Source organism: Chlamydotis macqueenii, chromosome 4, assembly GCF_036417535.1.
Source record: "Chlamydotis macqueenii isolate bChlMac1 chromosome 4, bChlMac1.mat, whole genome shotgun sequence".
In the NCBI taxonomy this organism is placed as follows: Eukaryota; Metazoa; Chordata; class Aves; order Otidiformes; family Otididae; genus Chlamydotis; species Chlamydotis macqueenii.
Window position 1 is genome coordinate 54,060,454 of NC_141559.1, and position 24,826 is coordinate 54,085,279.

The 24,826-nt window shown below is 40.4% G+C and overlaps 1 protein-coding gene across 4 annotated transcripts in view; it reads right to left on the bottom strand.

The window, feature by feature from the left end:
- Nucleotides 1-24,826, bottom strand: part of CRACD (capping protein inhibiting regulator of actin dynamics) — a 132,422-nt gene that overhangs the window by 70,500 nt on the left and 37,096 nt on the right. The window lies entirely within an intron of this gene.

Genomic DNA, 24,826 nt, shown 5'->3' on the forward strand with positions numbered 1-24,826 from the left:
CACTGGCAATCAAACAGAACGGCTCGCAGGCATTAAACTGTGTTATTAGCCCCAACATTCTGCTACTGCTGAAGTTCATGGGCTAGGAGTTGGTGGGCGCTCTCAGGCTGCCAAGACAGATAATCCACATCAGCACTGATCCTAGCGAATGCATCTGGAAGATGGCAAAGACCGTTTAACCTGAGAAACAACAAATTAGCAGTCAGTTGACTCTGCACCACTCATAACATTCCAGATGTCTTCAAGGTGTGAATGAAATATGAAAGAGCAATATGAAAACATCTTGACTGTGTCGGGCCAAATTTGAAAGAAAACAAAAGCAAAAAAAGAAAGGTACTCCTACTGCCTACAGCAAAGTGTGAAAGTGTCAGACAACTGGTACTTGTGTGGGAACTCCAGATGTGTCATTGTTTAGCCCCACTCAGCAACTAAAAATATCATGCAATTGCTCGCTTAACAGCCCCCCCCCCCCCGCCCACCTCAGCACCCCTCCCAGCAGGATGGGGAGGAGAATCATGAAAGAAAGGAAGGCAAAACTCGTGGGTTGGGATAAAAACAGTTTAACAGAAAACCAGAGGAAGAGAAAATAGAGATGGAAAACAAAAACAATAACAGACTATACTTAGGCATGCAATTTACAGCAATAGCTCACGGCGGATCCTGATGCCCAGCTCTCTCCCAAGTAGCAAAACCCACCCCTCAGCACCATCTCCACTTTATAAATGGAGTATGACATCACATGGTATGGAACAGCTCTTTGGACAATTTGGGTAAACTATCCCAGCCTTTGGATAGTTGGTAACCTATCCCAGCTGTGACCCCAGCTACAGGTGCCACCAGCTCCAGTTCCTCTCCCAGTTCAGGTGAAAATAAGTCTATCCTAGCTGGAACCAGGATAGATGTTAAAATCTCACAGACGCACATCAACCTGAAATCTAATTTTCACACGTAGACTCAGCACCACTCTTTTGCTTACAGGCACAAGATGCAGTACTGAAAAGAGCACATGCAACGGTTTGAGCGTGGAAAGTTTGTGGCCTGCAACAGGATACCAGGTCAATGTTGTTCTAGCAGAACAAGCAGGAATGTATTTGCCTTTTTTTCAAAAAGCAGCCCCGGTAACTAATTATTAGTGCAAAGCTCTCTGTTAGTTCATATCTGTAAATCCTGCATACAACCAAAAGCCATTTCCAGCAGGGTCTCTCTGACAGCCCCTACCCTGCAGACATCATGTTGTTAACTGGCAGAGCAGAGAACATCTCTCAGTGGGACATGTCTGCTAATGTGACATGTTTCCCTGCCCTTCCTGCACTTGAATGACCTATGCTAATGGCTGTGGCACCGCAGGCATCAGGATCTTAATGCACCTGCAATAAAGTGCCTGCTGTAACCAAAAGACTTCAGGTCCATCACCTTGCCTGCATCCCAAGGGGAGCACCAAATCTATCAGTTGGTGACATTACAGACAGTCAATTTTCATTCTGCTGGTTAAGATTTTGAAGCCTGTGAGCCATGGACCAATGTCTGAATTGGTTTATTGTTCTTGAAAATCAGAATCTAACTTTAAACTTCCATTGTTCAAGGTGCTAGAAAAGGAAACTTAAAGCACAGTCAGTGTTGACCACTAAGCTCAAGAAGTATACAAGGAGATGCCCTGGCAGTAATAAGCTGCCACCTTAGGCCCCCCTCACTAAACAAAAGCAGAACATTAGCAAACAGAAAAGTTCTTCCTTCTATTTAATAACACTCTTTTTCTTCTCAGAGGAAGATGTGGAGACAGGTGGATAGGGAAACATTTCAATGAAAAGGAAATTCCTGCAGAGAGGCCAGCATGGAAGATTTGGACCTTAAGAGATTATTTCAGAAAATTATTCTCTATCATTCTTTTCCAACTCAGCCATAAAATTCAACACAGTATTAGAAATATATATTTCCAGCACAGAAAGCTAATCAGAAGCATACTCTGCATACCCTTAGGGAAAATTACTGTATACCACAGTAATAAGTAGCAGACAGAAGCAATGATGTCAGGCCCAGAGCCCATGAACATCTGACCAGAATGGAAATCAGGAAATAAAAAGTTCCTTCAGTTTCTCAAGACTTTGTTGGAGGACAGAGAGCTCCGTACTCTGCATTTTACCTTTTCACAATCTACACTTTACCTCAAGACATAATAATAGTACAAAACTTATTTAGAACAGAAAAAGGCCATTATAAAAACAGGTCCCTGAAAATACCTACCCTAATGCTAGAGTTACAAGTGGTAAATTGATCAACTGGTCTATTTTCAGCTTCTCAGACAATAGTTGTTATTGTACATAGTCCACATGGTTATTATTTCGCCCCACAACACAAGACTAGTAGGCAATCAAGCATGGCAAACCATCAAATATTTGTCCACTAAAGGACCCTGCAATATCTTTTTCCCCTGTGTATTAAGCACCTGTTTTTTCTAAGAGCATGTTTCAACTTCTCAGGATAGCTGAGTAACACTCCAGAAGGAAAATATTATGTTTTGTATCCCACAGGTAAATACAACCAACATTACTCACAGAATACTTTTTCATATGCAAAGAAAGCTTTTGCTCTAAAGAGAAAAAAAAAAAAAAGTGTTTCTCCTCAGACAGAGCGAGCCAATCTCAACAGCTCCTGAAAAAAGCAACCAAGTGTAGAGATGTCTTTCATTTAAAATACTGAAAGCTGTGACTCTGTGTTTTGTATCACGAGGAAGAACATGATCCTTCTATGGTTTCTTTAGAACACAGTGGATCATTCTGGAGTAGAAACGGTGTTAGCACATTTAAAAAATGTGATTCTCAAATTAATTTTAATAATACCTATAATTTACAGTATTTGGTACACATACAAAAATATACAGAATATCAGTAAAAATACTTTTTTTTTCCAGACTTGACAAGAGCTTGCAATGAATTCTCAGCCATGAAGAGGAGTACAATTCAGAAAAACACTTTTGGCATTGTCAGGCTTAGGAAACAAGTTAGTACTATGGTAGAAGCTGCTTTACTAACAAGTCATAGCACATTTTGATACCAAGGTTTAGTTTTTAAAATAAAAACAAAACTAGAAGAACCCCAGGGCATTTCTTTGGTGGCCACTAATACATTAATTTCTCTGTGCCAGAGACTGAGATGGTTCTGTGTTGCACATCATACAATCTCATCACCTGGGATTATCCTCTCTGACAATGCATCTCATAGCGTCTACAACTGCTCAAAGCTAAGATAACAAATGATCTCTGGAGATCATATTAGCATTTTATCATGGTACCAAACTTGAGGTTGACTCTCTAGCCCCTTCAGGGCTGCGTCCTGCAGGGAGCACAATCCTCAAACATGCACGCACATGCGTGTGTGTGCCTGTACACACATACACACACAGAGCCAGGGAATGGCTGGTTAAGTTTATCTAACACTGCTTCCTTCCCAAAGTCAGGGGTTTGGACTGTTCAGGGGGAATGAATCCCCTCACTGCAATTACCAGGACTCATTGAGAGAAAAATAATATCCCATCAGATATAATCTGACGTGCCCTTTCCTAGGTTTCTGCAAGTTACATAGTTTTAACAACATGTGTAATATGTATGTGCTCTCATTCCTCAGATAAAATTAAATTCTTTATATGCTGTCTTGACAGATAAATAAGGAGCTAAACATTTAGAGCTAACGATCAAAAGCACTACAAATAACAGAAAATGTAAAAATTATGGTTAGTAAATAATATCTCAAAAAAGAGCGCATGAGTCCTAGGACAATAAAAGCTTTGGTAACTTAATCTGTTATCAGTGACGTGCATCATGTCCTGGAGCTCTAAGATATCACAAAATATAATTTAACTCATTCAAGTGCTAGGTGTCTGAGGGAAAAACAAGCAGTAAAAATGTTCAGCTCCCAGTTTTCAATAGTGGTAGAGGTAGGAGTGGCGATTTCTCCCAGATCTCCTTACACTGACATTTTCAGCCATGCCTTGCAAGGAATCCTCTTCTGAGGTGGAAGGCCAAGTGTAAAAATAGAGAAGAAAAAAGAAGACTCAAAAACCCGAAAAAGATCTGAGCTGACTAGCAGCAGTATTCCACCAGCCCATACTTCTGAACAACACCTGCATGGGCATGCAACAATATAGAAAAATATAAAGGCTGTAAAGAAGACAGAGCCAGGCTCTTCTCAGTGACAGGACCAGAGGCAGTGGGCACAGACTGAAACACAGGAGATTCCCTCTGAACATCAGAAAATATATTTTCACTGTGAGGGTGACCAAGCACTGACACAGGTTGCTCAGGGAGGCTGTGGAGTCTCCATCCTCAGAGATATTCAAAACTCAACTGGACAGAGTCCTTGACAACCATCTCTAGGTGGCCCTGCTTGAGCAGGGGGGTTGGACCAGATGGCCTCCAGAGGCCCCTTCCAACCTCAACCCTTCTGTGATTCGGTGAAAATAGAAGGGAAGAAGCTAGGAGGGTAATTTCCTTGTGTAGGAAACAAAAACAGGAAAACATGAAAACTTTCATATTTTTTTAAAAAGTACAACCCTGTTTATCACAAGCCAAACAATGACATGAGTAAATAGGATAAAATTGGATTAACCTTGACAGACCTGCAGAACAATTGCTGTCAGCATTGCAGTTTTCCTGGGTCAGGCTGACACCATTAAAAAGTCATCTTTCCAGTCAAGGTTGTATAGATAAAATTCAAATGCATGCGAAAGAATGAGTAAGAAGGAAGCTTTGATCTCACAAAACTGAAAGGCAGGAATAGTCTTCTCAGTTTTAAACCTTGCCAGGTCTTCATATGAAAAATGTAGGTTTTGCAGGGCCAGCCACCCCACTGCACGCACCCACATTGCAGCTCTGTGCCCTGCTCACTCCTGCACTCCCGCACTTCACTCCAGCACAGCAAGGGGCGGCGAAGGTTAATTGCATTTGCGCAGGCGAGCACCAAAGGTGCATCTAAAGACAATGGGGGACATGCAGATGGGTAAATGAGACTGACCTGTACAGTATTACTGCTGACGAGGTATGGAAAAGGGAAAACTCACTGGGGCTTAGGGGAGCTTGCTGGCATGGCGGTAGGAAAATGGGTGTATTTTGGCAATGCACTAACACATCACAGTGCCGTAGCATAGCCAGAGCATGCTGTAGGTTTACCTTCACTGATGTCGAACAGCAACTAAATCAAAATAAAACTGTAGCTTTCCCTGTGTGGTAGGGTCTTAGAGAGAATTTCTCTATTAGTCTATCCGATCCAGCTCTCCGATCACGCCTGGCTAACCTCAGCCTGCCCGAGGCACAGGGAGCACGCTCAAGTGTGAATCAAAGTACGCTTCACGGCAGTGTTTAGTTATACTTACATTGGCAGAATGTAAGTGTAAAATGGCAAGGAACAAATGAGAACCCAACCTCTCCCTGGGCTTAGGCTTCCTTTCCACACAGTTTATATGTAACACTGCCTTCAGAAGAGGTAGGTTTGTGGTTTTTTTTCTTTCTTTTAAAACAATAAATCATGTTATTTCTCAAGGACCACAAATATCTTCAATTAGAAATGCTTCTAATACACTCTGAAAGAGAAAAATGTGAAATATTAGCGTTTCTTCATTTCGTTGCCAAGATCTACGTTTTTGCTTCTCTGTTTATTGTGCCAATTATAACCTCTAATGTCCAGAAAAAAAAATCTTATTACTTCCCTTGCAGTACCTTAAATGATAAGGGAGGTCATCAACTGTTGCAAGATTCTTTAATGATGGTAAAATTCCTCCAGTTATTTTCTGTCCATTTAAAGGGCAATTAAAAACACTGTTCCATAGCTGCTTCATTCCTGAACGTATACCTACAGTATTTCCAAACATACCTAGAAAAAAAATGTTATTTGCAATATTATGTGACCAGATTCCATTCTGTTTATTTGATCTAAATTGAATTCTGTGCTACAGGCTGACATAAATAAGGCTATAAAGTTGCTTGCTCTACGAGAGTAAAAGTAAAAAAAAAAGTAAAAAAAAAAACTTGAAAGAAAAATTTAAAAAGGAACAGAAAGGCCTGAGAAATTCTTTCCTGAGGAATTTCCTATCACAAAGTGCACAGACAGCATAAGCGTCATGGACTAACGATGCCTAACCCTAATGTATATCCAAGAATAGAGGGGAAAGGGAGTTTCTTGTAACTATCTGCTCAGTCTATACAGAAATCACTAACAATCCGTTTCAGATAGTTGCTGGTGCAGAAATAAATTAGCCAGCTCCCTTGGAAGCTGTCTGAAGAAAGGCCCTATAGAAACATAAATCATTAAAGAACTGAGTTACCTCATCCTTAGGTAACTAGAGAAGCGTAAAACCAACATGCTGTATAGGTAGAAAGTCTTCTAGTCAGCAGTGGCACGCACCAGCAGGCAGCAAACACAGGAGCATCCATCCTGATGCTGTAGCAGATTCTTTTTGACAGGTTTGGTATCTTTATCTCAACCACCACAGGTCATTGGTGGCAAAAGGCAGAAGCTTCTGAGGACAATAGTTCAATAAATAAGAGGGAGATCCCTGTCTCATCTCTCCGTTTCACCCAAGACTTGCCTGAAGTGAAGAATTTGACAGAAGTAAAATACATTTTGCTGCCTTTAAGAACACAAAAATAGTCATTGCGTCTAAGCTGGTAAATGACACAAAACTGTTAACACAGACCACCGTGGTTGAACCTGCGGCTCGCAGCAATGTCCAGGGGAAGATGGGGACCAAATGTACAAACGGAAACTCTGCTTAAGTAACTATCCAGCTCCTCCAGCCTCACGGGAACTATTGCAATGCAATGGGAGCAGTCCAGCTTTTTGGGGCTCTGTCCTTGCTTTTCAGACCTGCTCCCTCACCTTTCAACACCTATGACGGCAATTGCTCCAGCCCAACTCGCTCCCCGGCCCATTCACATGGTGGCAGCATGGAAGACACAGGAGGGAAAGGCTGCCAGGAAAAGGCAGGAGACCAGCTAGCTGCTGGCACAGAGGGAAGGAAAATGCCTCTTGCACAGGGGTGAAGCTGCTACTACACAAAATGAGGAGTGCTCATAGGTCTGAAGTACCCAGACACAGCTCTTGTGAGTTCAAGGTTGTGGCGCCTGACAGAGACTTTTGCAGTCCCTAGAACAAAAGCTTCAGTTACACCAAACTGTCCTGATAATTGCAGGTTTCTTAATGCCGTCATGAGGACATGAGCAGTTCTTTAAAGGACATTTAAATGAGGATAGGATGGTGACTTTGCAAGACCTTCCAATGAGGTTGTTCAATGCACAAGCATCACCATTGAGTGAAAACAGAGGCAACAATTTCTGTGAGAAAAAGGAAAAAAAAAAAGATAAATTTGTCTATCTCACTCCTCTGGCAGAGCAGAAGAGATGCTACCTCTGGTAAAGTGAGTCAAATGAGCCAGTGCTTCACTGGAGGATTCTTTGGGGCCAGCAGCTCTGTGATTGACATGCTATATTTTTTTTTCTTTCTCAGTAGACAGAGGTGACAGAGGGAGCACTTCGCTGGCAGTCTTCATCCTGCCAACATGGGGAGAAAACTCAGCTGAGTGTCATGCCAGCTTCATGCAATGGTTTTAGCTGGCAAGTAATCTAAGCTGCCTTTGCTGTACATCTAAGAACTCATTTTCCAACTAGCTATACAAGCAAGTCAAACATTGTATTTTGCTGTAGTTTTTCAGTCTGTTCTAATGTGACAATTTGGCCCTGAAACTGTTACTGGCAGCCCAGTATTTTTATCCTGATAGATGTTTTTCCTTCTGTCACACTGCAAGTCATGTCTATGTCTCTCATACTGATGTATTGTTGCTTAGGTGGTAGCAAATGGCACTGAAAAGTTTGTGCTTTTCCTCTCCGTTGTATTTACGTTATCTGGAAATTTGAAAGTGGGATTGCACAGAGGCGTGGCACTCTTTTCCTGCAGGAAATCTATATGCAAAAAGCTACATTGTCCAGACAATATTAGGATTACTTAGTGATAATCAATAGTTCCATCCCCGAAGAGTTTTTAACCTTCTAAATTTTCTCTCTCACATATAAAAAGAAAGAAAGCAGAAATTGGAGTGCTGAGGGACAACAGTTTCCCTAACTGCTTCTAGTTATCCTAAGTGTATAAAACATAAGGTGTGCAAACCTCAAGAGATGAGAAGTGAGGAGAAAGGAAACAGTTTGCTGTATGAAGATTTGACAGTCTTCTATCAAATACAAGGATATACTGTTTCTTGGGCAGGACTTTCAATGTTTGTTGTGTTTATGTAATAAAGCACCACATGTAGTGAAAGATAGAAATTACATGGGTGTTTTCAAAAATCCAGTTCTGTAAAACTATAATAAAATCAAGATGGTCAAAGGATGTAAGAAAAATCACTTAAAAGGACTTGAGAGCATTACTGGTATCATGACTCTCTAGTTTATCCTCTTCTGGAAATGACCCACACTGAGTACCATGGAACATTTTTTCTTTCAATTCCATTACACTTTCATGAACAAAATATAGAACTTTTCCAGAAATCACATTAATACCTGTGCATTTGACAGGTAGAACTGCCCCTTAGCAGCAGCAAAGTTCCTGAGCCTGTGATAGGTAATATCCAAGGTAAAACATACATGGGTAGAAATACATATATACATGCACTGAGGCACACAGACATAATCGGTCTTCCAATTTTTACAACACATTAAAGAAAGCTTCAAAATTCATAGAATTTTTACTTGCCTCTCACAAATTGATCTAACCTGAAAATAAATACTAAGTCCTCAACATTAGCCGGCAGAATGAAGTAAAACAGTTAACAGGGCAAACAAAGCTCTTCATAGCTTAAACTAATTAATATATATCAGATGAGAACTTAAAAGAAATAACTGCTCTGTTCGAAATTCTGTCTTTTCCCGCCTTCATCTAAGTAGGGAGCATATCTGGAACATACGTGGAAAATGCCAGTTCAGCGTTTGTGGTTTTATTTTTAATGAAACAACAGAATTAAAAAAAAATTAATTTTAAAAGCTTTTTTTTTCTTTCATTTTGTTTTCCAAAACTATAAAGGTGTTCTGCTACATCTTTTTTCATCTCAAGGAAATGCATACTGCTTTTTATATAGTTATGCAAAAAGTCATCTTTTGATAATTGTAGTGGACTACAACAGTTCCTAGAAAAGATGAAAGTGTGCTGCTTATTATTCAATGTCATGCTGCTTCTTCACTTAAATAGCTCTATCTCCCAGCAAAGTGAAGCAATAGATTAATATCTGTATTGTGTTTATTTTTCAGATTGGAAAATGCATCTTTTGCAGAAGCTATTCTTAAAAAGAATATATATATATTACATGTAAAAGCCCTTTTAACAAGTAACTAATTGTAAAATTAGTTCATTTTTATTTTCATTGGAACTTATGAATAGTAGCATTTAACAGATTCTTATCAGCTTTTTCTAATCACAAATTATCAGGAAAAATCCTCTGGATGAAGGCTGTAGTCAACACTACACATTCTGTCGAGTCAGTGACATTTTAAAGCAGTTTTCAGGGATGGCTGGTTGTGTAACCCATCACCACTTCCAGTGTGACAGACAGAAAATACATGTAGAGTGAAAGAAACATAGCTGTGAAAGTCCAGCATAGCAACAGCAGTACATGTTGGTCTTTGCTTTTTGTATTTTGGTACACTGAGTAAGTTTTCACCCTGGCAGATATTTTCACTCACCTGCCAGGTTGGATGAGGCTCTGAGCAATGTGATCTAGTTGGAGATGTCCCTGCTCCTTGAGGGCGGTTGGACTAGATGAAGTCCCTTCCAACCCAAACCATTCTATGATTCTATTCTATGATTCTATGTTTTCTCTCTCCACATGAAAATAAGTATGGATTAGGAACTCTTCTTGTGTTATTTTTTTTATTATTTCCTAGGCTATGATTGCTCTAATTACATGGTTTGCAGCATCTTCTGGACAACCATTAAGTCTTTTTCTAAGTTTGAGAAGCATGGTTTTGGAACTGCAGCTATCCCAGCAATAAGAGGCTGTGACAATCCTATTCATCAGAGATGCATTTCTCACCCTTTTGCACAACAACCTTAAAAGGGTGTCTTCACCAACAAGACGGTAGAAGGTAAGTATGTCAACTGTCAGTTCAGAAACACTTAAATCCACTCACTGTCTCTCAGTGAGAAAGTGCCTAAAGCAAGAAAACTGGCAGAAATTTGAAAGCAAACCCATTCAAATAGCATGGCCCAGAGGGAGATGCAAGGAGATGGGAACAAAGACAGCTGTGATACTTCTGCGGACGCTTGTGCCCTACCTGGCACAACAAAAAGCTTCTCTGGAGGAGCAGGTTCTCTGGTACAGCTCAGAGACCTCAGTAAAACCCAGCATCAGCTCAGTCGGAGGCTCCACCCTTACAGAGCCAGGTCACATCTCACAAAGTGTGATGTGTAACACAAAGCAGGATGCTTTTTGAAGAATTAGGCCCTCATTTAGTTGTTGTATCAGGATGCTTTTTATGTGATTAAGCAGCAACATAACTTTGCACCAAACAACTAAAATCTTGAGAGTTTTGAAATGGGTATTGAATGTCTGCTTGTTTATTTGATGAGCCTGCGAAGAAGAGGGTGGTGCTGAAATGACTGAATGCTCGCTATGCTACCAGGAATTAAGAAACTGAGCTGATGTAAGCAGTTAGATTTGAGAGAACTCTGTAGGAAATAAAAAGTTAAAGTTGTTCAAACAAATGAGCAGGGAGGCAAAACTAAGAGGACCTGAATGCCAGCTAGAGAAGCTGCATGTACATACCAACAACAGGAAACATGAGGGGTCTGCTATGGAAACAAAAGCAGGTGAGCAAATAGAGAGCACTGATACCCCACTGCAAGCAGATGAATCATTTGGCTAAGATCAGGAATGTTCTTTTCAACATCTATTTTTACATAAAATGTCTAAGAAGCTTTCACAAAATTTTCGTATTCTTTATTTCAGTTTCCAAGAAGTACCAAAATACTACCAGAAATGTTGGTCCCAGAATATTGCTGCCAGAATCTCAGAATAGAATTCCCCAAAATTTTACATTAAAGCATGGAGTGAATGTTTCCAGCTTCTTCTATCTTTGTTTTAGGTTCAACGAGCCTAAATAACCAGTCTAGCATGCATGCCTAAGACAAATGCAACTTCAAATTTGTGATAAGTCCATCTGCCCTTCATATTAAGAAAATATATTCCCTACACTGAAAAGAATGAATGTTGGAAAATGGTCCAAATTTTATCAAAAGGCAGCTTGAGAGGGAGAAAAGTTCATTTGTTTGAAAGAAAAAAAAAAAATCCAAGAACTCCTAAGTTTCAATAGCAACACAGGTAGTTTAAAGAAAATATATGCTGACAAATGAAAAAAAATACAGTCTTCCCTAGGTGCCAGTTTGGCCATTTTCCACTTAGAAGTAAAAGTCTAAGAATCTGTCCACAGCTTACTGTACACTAAACCAGATAATACTGTTTGACATATCAGGGGAAAAAAAAAGTCAAATTCTTAGTTTACATAAGAAGCTCTTTATATTCCTATTGACAAATGCTACAGCCTGTGTCATACTAGAACTAAAGATTATAGCATTGCATCCATCCAGCCTAATTTACTGCATTCATTTTCTTTGGAGTCAAAATACATTGCATTAAGTCGTGTTAAAGTGTGTAAAATTGCAATAAGCTTGCAATGGTTTGGTTTCAATGGAACCAGTGGACTTGGCCTGTGCTAGTCACAGGCAGGAAAGGCACATACTGCTTGCAAGGCCTAACCAAAATAAACTCACTTCCCTCTACCCAACATGACAGTATTAATCTTCATTTTTACCGTTCTTGCCTGGCATAATTTTTTTCCAGTATTATTAGGGACTTACTGTTCAGTGAACAATGTCAATATTTGTGACTAGTGTGCACAAAAATGACAGATCTAGAAGGCTGAAAGTCCTTCTGTCACAAAATGGACATGACAAAGGTCATGTCCAGTGACAGCTGGATCCGGCCTCCACTTAAAACATCTGGGATGTCTCCTTTTATTATAGCAATTTGTTTCACAGTTCTCTTAACACTCCTTCCTTCTGGGCACTCTTGCGAGGAGTGCTGACTCCACACTGTACAGCAATGATATGCCAACACTTGTCTTCCAAGATCTAAACAAAAACAACAAATCATGTCACACTGACTGAATATATTATTGTATTAAAAATATTGGGATGCAACTCTGCCAGGTAAGCGTCAGTGTATTCCCTGTAGAGTTCTTGGGCTTTTCTCTTGCACTTTAACAGGTACTCTTCTACAAAATAAGCATGTGGAGAGGGTGCCAGACTCTCAAAAATTTAACAGGTCTCAGAGTACCTTGTACAGAAGCTTATAGAATCATAGAATGGTTTGGGTTGGAAGGGACCTTCAAAGGTTATCTAGTCCAACCCCCCCTGTAAGGAGCAGGGACATCTCCCACTAGATCAGGTTGCTCAGAGCCTCACCCAACCTGGCCTTGAATGTTTCCAGGGATGGGGCATCCACCTGGGCAACCTGTTCCAGCATTCTAATACCCTCAGTGTAAAAAATTTTTTCCTAATATCTAATCTAAATCTACCTCCCTCTATTTTGAAACCGTTACCCCTAGTCCTGTCACAACAGGCCCTACTGAAGAGCCTCTCCCCATCTTTCCTGTAGGCCCCCTTGAGGTATTGGAAGACCTCTATAAGGTCTCCCCGGAGCCTCCTCTTCTCCGGGCTGAACAGCCCAAACTCTCTCAGCCTGTCAGGTTAATACATTCCTATAGAGCTCTGTTTCATGCTATCTAATTAATAGATTTTTTCCCTAGAAAAAAGAGGATAATTCACTGAATTACATTTTGATCAGGAAAACAAGAGATTTCTCAATTATATTACAAAGGCAAAACTTCTTTGCCAGGTTTCTAATTGTACCTGCAAGAACAATTCCCTGCTGATTTTAGGAGTGAAATTTCTTCCTACAGAGGTCAAGCATTTCCTTTTAGTCAAAGCCAACCATCACTGAATGACCACACTGCTCTAAATTCACCTTTAGTGCTTGCTTAATGTGTTAATTGCTTCACAGAGAGTGAGCCTGCCAACCTTGTTTGCTAATTATAATGCAACAAAGACATGCACAGGTTCTACACACATGTTAAAAGGATGTCAGATTTATCACTAATAACTCAAGCTGACTCAAAAGAGAAGAAGCAGCGCAAAGATGCATGTACCGGTGTTAATGAACTCACAGAGCTCAGGTAGCGGCTGGATTGAGCAAGTCTATTGCAGTAGTCTGATTTGGAACTAGTATGCAAAAACATATCTTTATGCCTTAATAAGTGCTCAGTTTTAGCCTTTTGTTGGTTAAAAAAAAAACCTACAAAAATCCCTCATGGGCTCTCTGAAGTTGATATCAAAGAGAAAGCATTTACGATGTTCACATATGCAAGGTACACAGTTATACCTTCTCATGGAATGGGAAGTTACTCCCTTAGGTGTCTTTAATTATATAAATTGCAGCCTCCTGGTTGTATAGAATATCTGCTCTTGGCATGAAGTTATTAATGGAGACGGGACTTTGAAGCATTAGAAAGCTTCCTTGCCCCTGGAGACTTGTCCCAAGGGATTACACCAATCAAATACATTAAAGAAGCAGTCAAATATTCTCCAAATGTAACTGGCATCTTCCCAAATAATTTAGCTGCAGCCAGATTATTTTAGTTCAAGTTCCTTGTGCCAGAAATCTTCGTCTCCTTGTCAGAATTAGCCACCTAATTTTGGAAAGTTCACCACAAAAACAAAGGGAACATGTGAAACTGCAAAGGAGGTGTTAGCACCTCTATTCAACAATAACAGGCTGTGATAGGTCCCTTCTTGCCAAATTACTGTAGCTTCACACAGAATTTTAATTCGGAAGCAGCTATTTGGGTTCTATGAGCAGGCTGGATTTAGAATTGTAAATCCATGAAACTCTGAATAAGTCTCAAAAGTCAGCAAGTGACAAGGAAATTACTTCCATTGGCTAAGGCTAGTCTTGTTAGACATTTTAAATTGTTTTATCTTGTTAAAATACAAACAATAGATAACTTTTAGAGTGCAAGAAAATAACTCTCATCAAGGCTAGTAATACAACAGCAAATACTTGCAACTCTTAAACCTAGGTTGTTACAATGTAGGTCAATTATTAACTGTTTTGACACATGGTAATTGTTCAGTCTTCTTTTCTTTCCTTCAGTGGGTCCATTCTCTTCTCCCTCAGCAGCTGCTCACTTCGACCCTGGCCGACCTGATGCCTCCCTTCCACTGGAGTATGCCCAAACAGGTAGAAAACCTCCAGCACAAAGATGACAACAAGCCATGGGGTGAGATGGAGCCCAGAGAAGAAACTAAGAACATTCAGTTTTTTAAAACGCTTTCCTGCCTTGCCTCCAAACGAGTTACCATAGTGCTTATGAGGAAACGAAACAACTCTTGCGTCATTATTTCATAGCGGGTGAGCAAGGCAAAGAAATTAGCTGTTCCATGGGCACAATTCAGGGAACACAACAAGGATGTGCAGGTGAGGAGGTGGGTCTGATGTCTGAAAAGGACAGAAAGGAGCCTTACATCTAAGCAGTCAAAACCTGTGTGGAAAAGTAGCCCCATCCAGAGCTACATCACCCCGTAAATACTCTAGCAACCTGACTAAGGCAGGGCTCTAACATCAAGAGTGCTTGTTTTAAAAGTGTTCATTTTTTCCTCATTATTCAGTGTGGCACTCATGTATCACTACACAGAATCCACTCTGGTGAGAATTTTTCATTTTTCCAGATTCATTTGTTCTGCATCTTTGCTTGCCTGCAGTTCTCTTTTCACAAATAAATTATTCTTGAACAGTTAACATGAGAATAACTTTCAAAGTATGGCCTTGGTAATAAAATGCCATTACAAATATTTTTAATATTGACTACACTCTGAAAAAGAAAAGAGGAAAAAAGGTCTGGAAGGTGTCGGAAGCACACTTGAAGGCCAGAGCATAGAGCAATACTGGGAGAAAGCCCTGCAGAGATCTCTCTGCTCCAGCGCAGACCATGCACAACAGCTCCCCTCACACATCATGAGAGATTTGAGAAAGCAACCGTGGATGTTCTTTCTGGCAAATATCACAAGCACCATCTAGTAAATCCTCACTGAACGTGCACCAACTGTGATCTCCAGCTATGGAGAGCCTCTTGATAGGTTTTTTGTGAAGGCAGTAGAAAAAGCCACAACAGTACATCAGGCCTCTTACCACATTTGAAATCCTGACTCCAGAGCATGCAAGCTTTCCAAATTTTCAGCTTAAACCATGAAGCATTTAAGGCATTTTAAAAATGGAGGAACTCCCTTCTCCCCTCCTCTGACTGAATTCCTCAAAAGTGAAAAGGCAATTTCTTCTGAAACATTTCAAAAATTTCAAAATAATCCTCAGGACTGAACAGATTGGGTGGAAAATGTCAACCAGGCCAAGCAAAGTTGTGTGAAACTTTCTTGTCATGACAATTTATGCAAAATTATCTGCATACCTGTTAGGACAAAAACAGGCAGAATATCCCAGACTTACAGGAGGGAAAAGAAAACTGTTTGAGACTTGCATCTGATGTTCAGAGCTAGGTTGGTTATATTAACTAAGTAAGTTCTGCAGTGATCTCTCTGGGTTTTGAAATGAAGAAGAGGCAATGTCAGGACAGGTTTTTATTTTCTATGCTTTTTTTTAAAAAAAACTCCAACTTAGATCTATATTCTGTTTCACCTCGCCCCTGGAGACTGGTGGGGAGGGAAGATCAAGGGAAAGGAAGAGTACACCAGAGGTAAAAATTTCTGTATCTGACCATATTAGATGAATCCTCTGCTTTCTGAGCCAAATATTTTCCAAAACATTTACTGTTGCTAAAATACTTAGCACTCAGCTACTTTCCTAAGTGCTTTAAGTTCGAATTCTTTTCAGTTCTAAGTAGAAGTAATTAAATTTTTCATACCAAACATGTCCCAAGAGTTTCCACCACCTTCAGCTCCCGAGGTCACAAGCTCACCTTGGCAAGCAGGAGATACTATCAATGGTCCTTATTTAGGCCAGTAGCAAGGTACTCCTGTCACCTCATCTTGAATTAATTTTAGCTATCATGATAGCAGTGCTTGGAAACAGCTCTCCAGGCAGAAATCCCCTGTCGTACTCACAATGTAAAGATTTAGCACAAGCACATTAATCTTCATTACGGGAAACATAATAGGAACTGCAGCACTTAAAGACAACACCTATGTAAGAGTATTTAAACAAGAATAGCTCCTGAGTGCAATAAATACTTCATGCTCACATGAGCCGCATGCCTACAAATCAGATGCGGCCCACTGAACCACCTGCTTTCACAACAGCTTCCAGTCTGTCTTTCTCACTGCGGTGCAGGGTGTTCTGCTCCGCTCCCTGAAAGGATTTGGATTGAGCTACATCAGATAAAGAGAGCCCTTAGCGGCTGGTACATTTAAACCCATTTCCAAATTGTGTGACAAATAGTTGTCAAATTATTGTGTCCTGTAATTGAAATTACTGAAGTGGAAAAGATAACAGGTAAACGGTTAGGATAGTATTTGTAGCTTCTGCTAAAGCTTACTTCTGATGAGAAAGTCAGTTCTTCCTGCAACTGAAATAAACTGTCCTCCGTTCTTCATTCCTGATGTGATCTTGCACAGCTCAGACAAGAACGGGGCTTTTATTCCATCACCGCTAAGATAACACTGCAGGAAACATGACACAGAAACATCTTTGTGCTGAGCTGACTTGTGCGCTGTGTCAGATGCAGGCAGCATCCAGCAGCCTTCAGCTTCCATGGAGCTTAGCAGAGGGCTAAGGAAATGTCCTGACACTACACAGCACTTGCACGCTTTTCCTAAGAGGGTCACGGCCCAGAATTGTCCCCAAATCCCAACCTGTGACATTCGCATCTGCTGTTTAAAAAGTGATGAGATGACCTGGAAAGTTGTCCATGAGAACAGAGACTAACCTTACACACCTCTGGAGAGCGGGTTCATCTCTCTGGTGTAACACTGCTAATTTGATATGCTGATGGCAGGATGACCTGAGAGGACCAAGGTGTGTATCGTGACAGAGGCAGGAAGGCAGGACAGCAGTCACAGCAGCGCAAAAAAAAAAACAAAGCACGGAGATAAAAGTCTTCTAGTTTACAAATATTCAGCTATTTATAATGGGAGCATAGGCACCTTCCCAAAACTTCCATAAGGCCAGAAAACTTGGCAAAATTTGTCTTATGTGAGCTTTTCTAAATAGCTAAAATATCTAAATAATACCTGAAATATCCAAATAACTGTTCAAACCTAATTGCAACTTAGATATAATTAGATATTGGTCTCCAGTAGATGCTGAGCTGCGTGGCAGTGAAGTTGCTGGACTCCTGGTGGGTACAGACTGCAGCCTGCTGTCTGTCCTCTCTTAATACTCCAGACACCCTCTGGTGTCAGAAGGATCTGTTATCAAGGCAGAATTATACTGACAAACCTTTGATCCTTTAACATTAAATATTAAAAGGGTACTAGAATGTCACATTAGATGCCTTCAGTGCTATAAATAGAATAATTATTTTGTGCAAGAAAGCCTAGACATTTTAGCAATAAACATTTCTAGAGGCATCTGTATTTTCTTCTGCTATATTAACTATCACTAAAGAGAACGGACTTCCTCCTACGTCACATAAAATCCCTTCTATAAGTCAGCAAGCAGCAATTCTAACAGACTGTCTCACAAATAAAACCAGAACAGGCACCATTAATAGCTCCATTTTGTAAAATACAAAATAACATTTTTCATCTGGGTGCTGCATTTGGATTACATCTATGCTACGAAGTTTGCCAATTCTAAGAAAAAAGAATAACTTCTACTTCTCTAGGCTATAAAACCATACAGCTGAAGCCTTGCCTCACTGTAGTATTGCCATTAAATCTGGAGGGGGAGGGGGACAAAAATGTATTTCCCAATAGTTCCATCCAGTATTCTCCAACCACTTGCATACAGTTTGATGTTAGGAAGACAAATGCAAAAGATCTGTTACTGTCAAAGAGGACTTTTAACTGCCCTGGTGGCTAGCAACCAAAAAAGAGACAACTTGAAGATAAGAAAAACAAGATTTCAAAATGGGAAAGTCTTTTCAGAATACCAAACGGTTTCCTAACCACTTGCCCAAAAGACATCAAAAGCAACTTTACATCTAGAGCTCTGCATCTTAGAATGATGATAAAGATTTTTTGCTTGTTGGCAAACCACTGATTTGGTTGACTCATTTAATTTGAAAACTAGCACATCACCTTCTGCCAACAGTAAGAAGAAGAATACATTTTAGGTGTCATAAATATTTTTATATATTATACTGCTTCTGTACCAACACCTAGCAAATGTCTGCACTCACCTACATATTTTCATCCTATTACTATCTCCTTTTTTTTTAAGATAGAATAGCGTTCCCAGAAAGTGGTCCCTGAGCAATAGCCTTCTGATGGTGCCTGTGGCCAAAAAAGTTGTCAACAGCAAGTAAAGCAATGTAAAGCACATTTAGCACTACCGAGCTGCTTTGCTCACAAGCCAGGGAAGTGCAGAGCTTTTTTATGTCTGTGTCAGCACTTCAGACTTTTCAACAAAACTGTTGTTATTTGACAGCATTGCCAATTTTCCCCTGCACAAGCAACTTCAAAAGCAAAATGTCCCAAACGGTCCTGATTACATGCCTCATCACAGCTTGCTGGACACAAGGACGTATTATTTAGCATTCAATAACAGTACCTTAAAATACTCCATAGCAGCTCAGTCATTTCTAAAATTCTTTCAAAAAAAAATTCAACAGTATTTCTTAGTAGAACAGCATGTAATGTTGACATGACAGAGCTGTGTTTATCTACATAAAGCAATCTAGCATGTTGCTGAGAAGAAAGAAGTCAGCCTTTTCTGGGCTACCCAAATGTTTTGAGGTCTGGGGGCTTGCTATACCACAGCTAGGCAAAGAGCAATAGGGGAACTCTACAATAAAATTCAGAAAAAGAAAACCTAAGTAACTTTTCAAACAGAGAATTGGTTATGCAGGAGATCTATTTGTTTTTCATGCATCCAATTCCATTCTCTGCCTCTTGAGGAAACAGATTTTGCACATTCCTTGTGATATGTGTAAAGTCTCTGAGCAAACGAAGCTGAACCCATGTCTGGCACAATGAACAACCTTTTAAAAGAATAACGCATTTTCATTTAATCTTGAGATTCTAAATAGCGTGAAGTTAGAATATCTGAAGTATTTCTACTGCCTAAATGAACGAACCCTAGGAAATTTTCAGCTGTTCAGCTGCATCTATTAGAGGCAGAGGCTGAACACCCCAAGCTGGAGAGGCTTGAGAGTCTGGGATTTGCTCATTAGGAGAATGAAAGCCTGTGAGCCAGAAACTGAGGATGAAGCAAAACCGTGGATCAAACTTCACTGCTCTTTTAAGTGGTCCCCTCTAGTTTCATTTGTTAATCTGTGTTGAAACAGGCACTGACAGGGCACTTTCACAAGTGACAGACGCTGTATTTTAAAAGAGAAAGAAGAAAAAAAAACAAGTGCCAGAGGAACAGATTCCTAGCTGAGTGGGTGGCAGCACACAAGCAGCACAAGCCTCTGCTTTGGAAGAGAACACAGTGATCCTGTGGTAGCTAAGGATGCTCTGCTTATATACGTTGCCGTGAGTGGTGAGAACACACGGGATTTCATCTGCAAATTTTGGAGCCACTTGCCTATACGTGAGCTTTTAACTACTGTGTGTGCCTTGCTCTAAGCACTACTTAGCGCATCATCCAGCTTAGCGGCAGTCCAGAGTCAGTTATGAAACTCCAATCTCGCCACACCACTAATCCTTAAATTGCAGGGAAGGATTACTAAACACGATGTATCTAAGCATTTAAAGGCAATGTAGCAAGAAAGGAAGCAAACTTAATCCTCGTATTAGTGGCCCAGTTATTTTCAGGAGAACACATCCTCACACTGCTTCTGTGTCTCCTGCATAGAGAGATCTCATACCCTAAAAGAAGTGGAGCTATGTTAGCATGGCCATATGCTTTGAGGAAGTCTTGTCAGCTGAGGCACAGAACTGCTGCTTTGGGTTCTGGAGTGGGATAATTCCGTGCCAGCCAAAATCTTTGTGTATGTGTCTGTTCTGCATCACACAGTGGGACAACAGCACAGAAACCCCAGATTCTGTAGTCTGGTAAGCAAAAAAAAAGAGAAGGGCAAGGATTTATTTCTCTATTTCTAGAGTATCAGAGAGGTAAATGCCATAAGAGAAAAGTTAATTTAAGCTAATAGGCAACTTGAATATGGCCATGGGGAAAATAAAAAAAAAAACCTACAAAGCTTCTCCCCCTTCCCCCTACAACACCCGAAACTGTAAGAATCTGGGAAAAAAAAAAATCCCATGATATCTGGAAGCTAAAAACTTGTGACCAATTTTAGGGATGGAGTGTGGTAAGTTCATGAAAGCAGTGCATGGCTTAATTGCCCATCACAGCAGTGGACTACAGCTCAAAGGCTAAGGAAAGCAAAATGCCACATATACTGAAACCCAAATTGTTCCTACATAGTACCAACCAAGTTGTGTATTGAAAACATAAGAAAACTGAAAAAAATTCCCAACAAACCAACCAGAACATGCAAGTACAGACATTGTTTAGCTAAGGTTGGAATCTGAGCAGGCTCCTAAAGGCACCACCAGTAATCCCAACTATACGGAATAAACATATGCCATTTTCTTGGCAAACACTTCGAGACTGGCAAAGCTGTGGCTCACTATGTTGATAGTATAGAAAGGCAAAAGGCTGAAACATCCCTGTATGCAGCAGCCAAACACCTTCCTGAGCAGCAAGAGAAACCCTTCTGCAGATGACCACTCTGCCTTTATACTTTCACCGTTAACTGCCTAACACTAAAACAATTCCTATTCTGCACCTGCATACTGACTGCACTGTGGAATGTTTAAGGCTTAATCTTGCCCTGACACCTATTTTGCGCCTCAAAGTAACTTATTCAAACAGTTTTTCTGTTCTTCTGTTACTAACTAGGCTAAGCACCATGATTCTTAGCTCTTCCTGCAGAACCTGCTCAGGCAAAACAAAATTCTTCCCATGTCCTGGGGCTCTGTATCAAGCCAGTGTATCACTCCCTATAACATTCTGTTATCTGCTGTAATAACACAAAAGACAGCAAATGCATGCAGGGGGAAGAATTTCAGAGAGTACAGTCATCACGCGCAAATTCTATATTCTTCTATATTTGTTTGAAGGCTAGAAAGTCAGGCTATTTTAGAGTGATAATTGACTTCTATTTCAGCACCATAAAAAAAAGAAATGTCATCCACTGTGGGTAATTAATTACATTACATATTCGCATACACCCACATTCGTTTGGAGAAGGAAAATACAACTCTGTGACAGCTAAGCTCTCCTAAAAAAATAAAAACCCAACAGATACATTTAGGGATTCCAGATCATCCAAAAGTAACTAGATCCTAATTTTATGTTACTGACTAGTACTGTAGGCAACAACCTTTACCTTACAGTTTTCTTTATAAAAATCTGTTGATAGGCACAAATCAGTTTTTGTTTCCTCACTTTGCAGAGTTCAGCCCTTTGAAGTCATTGAGGTCTCTGCACTTCAGTCAAGAAGAATATAGCCTGCTCTCTGTTTTGGGGGCTTTCTGTCTCCAGTTCATTTGAAGGAACTGTTCAGGAGCAGAATGTAACAGAGTTTTTCACATCCAAAGTGAAGCAGCTCTTAACGTTCCTTACAGTTAGAAAAAAAAGGCTTGGAAATAGAAATACCAGGTAAGGCATCAGCAAACAAAAAATGATGTCAATTTTTATTACTAAGCTAAACCATCATGCCATGTCCTCTTCATCTTTCTCACTTTTTTGGAAGGAGGTAAAATATGTTTTGTATGCAAATTTTAAGCCAGTCGAGTCCTTATGATACCTGCAGTTTACACTTCTTACAAGACTTTCTATATTATTGTATTCTACTCTGAGACTCCTGGCATTAACCTCCATTCTCATTAACACTAATATTAACCATGGTTTTTCCCCCTCCCCACCACAGCTACCGCTAACTACAGCTGTAAATGAAGAACAGAGACCCTGCCTGCTCCCTCCTAATGAGCTGAGATTTCTCCAGACTCAGTGCAGCTTTCTGCAATCCCCGCTGCACACTGAACTACCGTGCCTTCATGGACGGGATAAATCTGCGCATGTAGACCCAACACTCTTACCTGCAAAGGGGCAAGGAGTTTTAATACTATTAGTTTATCATTAAAAATAAGGCAAAACATAATGACATCATGTTCCACTTTTTAACACGGACAGTTGCTTATTTTTGAACTTCTCAGCCTTGGTCAGTTCTCCACTATTTGCAAAGGCACTGGTGCATAAAGGCCAACCCTTACTGCTGCTTAGGAGCAGATGTTACCATTTTCCTTTTTTCTGAGTGAAGGGCCAGAGCATCTTTTCCTAGGCCCTTAATTTACCAAGCCCATCTACTTTCTTTTGAACCAGGAGACATTTAGAAACACATCTTGTCTAAACAATAACATTTAAAGGGACAGTAAATTTACCACATTGAAATACAAGTAAAAACCTGCTTCTTGGGGCAGCTTAAGGAAAATACAATATCCTGCACAGCTTTTTCTATTCTGCCCTCACCACATGATGCTAATCAGTGGAGCCAGCTCCAAAGGGGAGAACTTGGAAGGGCCACAGCCCTGGCAGCAGGCACACATGGCAGTCCCTGTCCTCCTCCTCATTGCTTCCCACTCCCTCCAAGAGCCTCTGGTTCCTGGAAGAGCAAGGAGAAGCTAATCTAGCTATTGGATAGCAGAAGAGCAAAAGAGCACTAAATCCTTAAGCCTGCTTCTCTCCACTTTGTGCACAGGCCCAGTCCACATGTTCTTTTATTTCTGTGGGGTCAGTGACAAACAGCTGCAGGTTCTCCCTGGCCACCATTGCAGGCACCTAAAACATGCTGTAAGATTTAAATGGCCAAGTAGCAGCACCCAGACCTTTCTAACACTACTTCTTTCACATTCTTCCTTTCTATAAATCAAGAAAGTCTGGGGTTTTTATTTGAAGGAACATATTAGTACCAAAAGTCATGCTAAAATGCCATACAACAAATCAATCTTTCCTTCAAGGAAAGCCATCTAGTCTTCAAGCTCATGACTACCGCAGCTGGATCTCAGAGGGCATCACGGATCCAGACGGCATTCTTCAGCATGGCAGAGCCGGACAATGTTCTGGGCAATACCAACACATACATCACTGTTTGCTGCCCAGCTTCTCTTTCACTGAACCTCTGTGCTGCATTTCCCAAGCCTGCTACAGCACAGATCACGCTTTGTTTGCCTGCCTAAAGAAACCTCTCATGCCAGAGAGCCCCTTCTCTAATTCCTGGAAGTCCACGGCACATCTGATGAGAATGACACGGAATGTTAAAGAAAAGAAAGGCAGCAAAATCCTGTGTCCTAATATGAGAACAGAGAAATACATCCCTAAATAAGATACGCAGATCTATTTTGATGCACAGAGAGATCACTGCTTTGGGGAAAATCATAACACACTGAAGATGCTCAGTGTTCAACACAGGCAATGCAGCATAATTTGGGACAACTACCTTGAGAAGCTGGAAAGCAACCTGTCACCAAGATGGATGTGTTTATAAAATGTGCCTCAGGAGACAGTCGTACATAGATTGATTGGGCCAGATATGAATTCAAAGGGTCGGATTTGAACAGAAGCCCAACACAAGAGATAAAGGGGTACTTGTTCACTCATGTATTTATTATTTTATATTTGTTGCCACTGAAATGAATTGCAGAGCTTCCACCACAGCAGAACTGGGTGAAAGCCCTAAGGCAATTTAGGACATAGTAACCAGGATCAGAGCATCACATTTAGAGAGATGCCACGATTGCCGCTTGCCTAGAACCATCTGTGGGTGCAGGCTGGAACGCTGGACAGGAAAGCAGAGAGGAAATGGAGAATGTTTAGGATTCATTTAGCTGCTGGTCACTATTGGTTTATGATGCCTTTTATATAACCCCAGGAATTTTAAGGACAGAGCCACAGGAAGGCATAACTTTTATTTGTCTATTTCTGTGATTAAGAAAGAAAGTCCTACATTTCCTATCTATTTAAATATCCAGTTAATTATTGCTACACAATGTCCCTACCCAAGTGCACCCCCATTTAGATGATTTTTTTTGTTCATAATTTTCCACTTAAGCAGCAGTCATTTCCATTCAGTCTCAGCCTAAACAGTTTCTCTGGAAGAGAAAACAGATTTCCTTATTAAGCATGCCCCAGTTAAGTGATGTACATTGTATCAGCTCAGTTTCTATGTGATTTTTACATACTGAGTGGAGAACAGGGAACACTTTACACTGTTTTTACACTGTCCAGTCCTTGCACGAAGAAAGTACATTTTCACATTCATTTTAACAAAGCAACATCAAAGGTATGAAATCTAACCTAAATAGGAAGACTTCTACTGCAGTCTAGTCCTTTATGGAGTTTTGGGCATAAATTATCCAGTGTTCCTTTTAAGCATTTTATTGAAGCAAGTCTCTGAAGAGAAATGGACTTCTGGCGTCCCAGCGCTCTCAGTAGCTATCGAGGTGGGAAGGGGCTCTGCTTTCCCTGGGATTCCAGAAACCAACTTTGTATCTCAGTCTGTGCTCCAGTACTCCATAACACCTTTTTATATTAAATTTAATCCAGTTTAATTAAATTT